Consider the following 4,375-nt stretch of genomic DNA (forward strand, 5'->3'; position numbering starts at 1 on the left):
GACCTTCATCTCATGATTTTCTCTCCCTTGCCGCAAAGAAGAGGTTTGGGATCTCAAAGAAAAGTCTAGACTTCCTAGAGGAATACAAGACCGAATCCACGAGACGGCAATATGAATCATCCTGGAGGAAATGGGTCTCCTTTGTCAAGACAAAAAATCCTAAAGAAATCACGATTGATTTCTGTATGTCCTTCTTTATTCACCTTCATGGACAAGGATTAGCAGCCAATACGATTTCAACCTGCAAATCGGCCTTGACTAGACCAATTCTATATGCTTTCCAAATTGATCTGTCCAACGACATCTTCAACAAACTACCAAAAGCATGTGCTCGCCTACGTCCAGCACCCCCACCGAAACCGATCTCCTGGTCACTAGACAAGGTACTCCATTTCGCCTCCAACTTGGACAACGATTCATGCCCCCTCAAGGATCTGACTCAGAAAGTTATATTTTTATTTGCTCTCGCTTCGGGAGCTCGAGTCAGCGAAATAGTGGCATTATCAAGAGAAGAAGGACACATCCTGTTTACCGATTCAGGAGAAGTGACCCTCTCCCCTGATCCGACGTTTCTCGCTAAAAATGAATTACCCACCAAAAGATGGGGCCATTGGAGAATATGCCCCCTGAAGGAGGATGTCTCTCTATGTCCAGTAGAGAGCCTCAAGGTCTATCTTCGCAGAACTTCGAACTTTGGTGGAGGCCAACTCTTCAAAGGAGAAACATCGGGCAGCGACCTGTCACTGAAACAATTAAGAGCGAAAATCACCTACTTCATTCGCAGAGCGGATCCGAACAGTACACCCGCTGGTCATGATCCTAGAAAAGTGGCATCTTCTCTGAATTTCTTTCAGAGCATGGACTTTGAAAGCCTTAAAAACTTCACGGGCTGGAAGTCCTCGCGAGTTTTCTTTAAACACTATGCGAAACAAGTGCACGAAGTCAAACATTTTGTGGTAGCCGCAGGTAGTGTTATGAAACCTGCACCTAACTCTGCGTAGAACAGTGAGTTACTTGGGACTCTAACTCTTCGGGTGCCTATGTTGACCCTCGAGCGATTCATAGTGATGTCAAAAAACACTTGGTGCTTTTTAACTGTTCTTATCCCAGGTGAAATGTCATAGTGTCACACAAGTGCCGCATGCCTTGAGCATGATGTGTTTTATTTAAAGACTTGCGCTCCTCGAGAACGAGTACCTACTAATATCCTGAAATTACTTTTCAGATTCAAGAGCAAGCCTTTATTTCTATGTACATTATTATTACTGTAAATGAACTTTACTTTTTGCTGTAAATTATTTAATTTCTGCATTTGTGAAATAAAATTTCTATTTTATTACTTGTGCGTCTCTATCAGCTCCTACTTACTATGAAATACATACCTGTCATAGTTTTATTTATTCCTCCTTTCTTATGGTTATGAAGAATTTAAGATGTCTAATCCTAAATTATATTCACCCTGACTAAGTAAGGTTCCTACACGAATACTTACTTCTGATACCCAAGAGATGAACTCTATACACAGTGTCCAACCACCACTGGTCTAATTTCAGAATGTTCCTATACAAATACCAAACATTCAGCTTCATCTCTAAGTTCTTCAAGTTCTTCTCTCAGGATGAATAGCCCTTCAATACCACTTTGACGTCGGCATAGCCCATGGGAACTTCACTGCCAAGGGGGGCAGGATACTTAGTCCCTATGGTTCTTTATCTAAGATTAATTTGCTGTTTTGTCAATGCCTAGGCACTTAATACTGGGGGAAAATCTACCACGATACATTGATTCTCTGGTACTCTTCCATCAGGACGCCATAGCTTGAGCCCAAAAAACGGATTTTGAGCGAAGCGAAAAATCTATTTTTGGGTGAGATAGCCATGGCGTCCTGATGGACCCTCCCTACTACTTCGTCCAGTTTTGTTCCCACCCTGTGCTACTGTATCATGGTGATGGGCAGCAACTGGCTTCAGGATGAAGACGGGCGTGACGTCATTAGAGCAATGGCGTCCGTTTGTTTACGTCTCGAGTATCAGTAGTAGCCACGAGTGAGATTAGCTGTGGAACGGCTCCCAGCTATTCTCAGTCCTTACACACCGAAGCATTAACTCTGTTCGGGGTGAAGATAGCTATGTGGCGCGTTCAGACATGCGCGTCCCCTGTTGTATTACGATGTCTTAAAGGGAAACCCTTGAGATACTCGCTCTAGAAGTTAGAATTCTGTGATAACTTGTGGTTAAATTCTCTGGGAATATCTTAGTAGTCTTATACCCAAGGAAGCTACCAAAAAGGAACCTTCCATCAGGACGCCATGGCTATCTCACCCAAAAATAGATTTTTCGCTTCGCTCAAAATCCGTTTTTTGGGCTCAAGCCATGTCGTCCTGATGGAAGTTTCTATAGGGTAGCTTCCTAGGATATATTACAACTACGGCGATATTCCCAGAGAATTTACCTTAAGGTACCAGAATTCTAACTCCTGGAGCGAGTATCCCTCGTGAAAGGGATATCGCGACATATCATAGGACGTATTCTAGACACGTCACATGGCAATCTACATCCTGGACAGAGATTTCGTCTCGTAGGAGGTGATTGGCGAGATACGAATTCGGGAAAGAAAAAGGGGAGCCGCTCCCAAGGCTTCCCTATCCCACGATTCGTATGCGTGCCTGGCGCCAATCCTAGCGCCATCTGTATTCCTTTTTGCGTAGCTTAACAACTCGGTGTTTTTTCCTGTTTTTCTCGCAAATCTTGGATTTATTCGACTTTTCATGGCTTCTCCGTCTTCGTCGGCCTATGATAAGTTGAGTATAGTGTCTTTTATGTATAAATGTAGGCTCTTGGTAAAATTTTGAGTGATTAATAGGATTAATCTTTGATACAAGAGCCTTAGCCTACCAGAGGCGTCTTGGACGCTGTAGCTCGCTAGGTATAAATTAGTTAGTCAGAGCGACATTCCTGGTTGTTTTGCTTTAATAAATTTTAGCTATTTAGCATTACATAGGATTTCCTTTCGTGCTTAGTATTATTTGGCGAAGTATTCGCCATTCTGGCCTACGCTAGGCCATGTAGCCTAGTCGTTTGGTCCTAGTACTTCATGCATGATTATGGTTTTTCCGAGTGTAATTAAAATTTTATTGAAGCTTTAGGCTATATTTTATACATTTTAGACTGTGTGGAATATTTCCAAGATAGTATACGAGTGGGTTTCAGTGAATTAGGTAATCGATTCTCTTGGTGCCTAGGCTAGTTGCTTATGGAGCCTTAGTATACTTTATCATACTCCCCGGTTGCTTTCTTTTCTTCGGAGAAGGTATGCAATCCCTTTCCCTCTGTTTAAGCCTTGGGCTTATCCCTAAGTGGTTTTTTCCGAATTTATTTTCGATAAAACTATACTAAGGTGTTACTGTACCTTCCTGTTCCTGTAGTTATGGTTCAAGAGGGACAGAACAACAGAGTTTTTAGTCTGAGTCTGTGTTGTCTGGCTTGGGGCTGAGTCCCCCTTGCTGACCTAACACATACAAAGGGAGCTTAGCTCCCTTAGGTCACTACCGAAGGTTTCTGTGGATATGATTCCTTCTTTTGTGATCTACCAGACTAGTCCTGTTGCTGTTCTCGGGGGAGGATAAGTTCTTCCCTTGGGAGTAGCAACGCCTTCCTTGCTTAGGTGCTCTGGAAGCTGGCAAGTATTGCTGGCCTTTCCCCTTAGATCTCCCTTAGGCTAAGATAAGTTTCTTGGCTGCGGGTGATCTGTCACTAAAGCAAGGTTTGCAGGACCCTCTTGTCCCTTCCCCCTCTTTCTTCGTAATGGCCGTGCCATTACTGTACTGTACGTCGTTCTACATCTGGACCTAGTATGGGTTAGGATGTGGAATTGACTCAGCCCCTTGCCGGCCGGCAGAGCTGCTGGCCGGCAAGGGTCTTATGTTTTCGAGTGCTGCCCGGACCTCTCTTGGTCCCTCATCCATGCCTGCCTGTAGAGCCAGACGGCACTGGTCAGGAAGCCTGAATTAGTTTCTCCCCTTCCTTATATGCACTCTTTCGGTTGCCGGGCTTGGAGGTTGTGTACACTCTTATCCCGGCATCCATTCTATTTTTCTTCTAGTGCTGTACCTGACCCGGCTGCCGGCCTATGAGGCCAGCAGCCGGGCAGGTGTAGTCTTCTGGTTCTTTTGCTGCCGGCTGTCATCGGTCTTGTACCTTTGCCGGCCGGCTTATGTCAGCCCTTGTCTGCCGGTCACCAAGAGTGGGGCCGGCAGCTGGGTACTACCTTATGTAGTTGCTGGCCGGCAGCCATTGCCGGCCAACACTGGCTGTTACCGGCCGGCAGTTGCTGCCGACCGGCACAGGCATTTGAACCAGAGTGCTGCCGCCCTATA

The sequence above is a fragment of the Palaemon carinicauda genome, chromosome 11, assembly GCF_036898095.1.
Source record: "Palaemon carinicauda isolate YSFRI2023 chromosome 11, ASM3689809v2, whole genome shotgun sequence".
Lineage (NCBI taxonomy): Eukaryota > Metazoa > Arthropoda > Malacostraca > Decapoda > Palaemonidae > Palaemon > Palaemon carinicauda.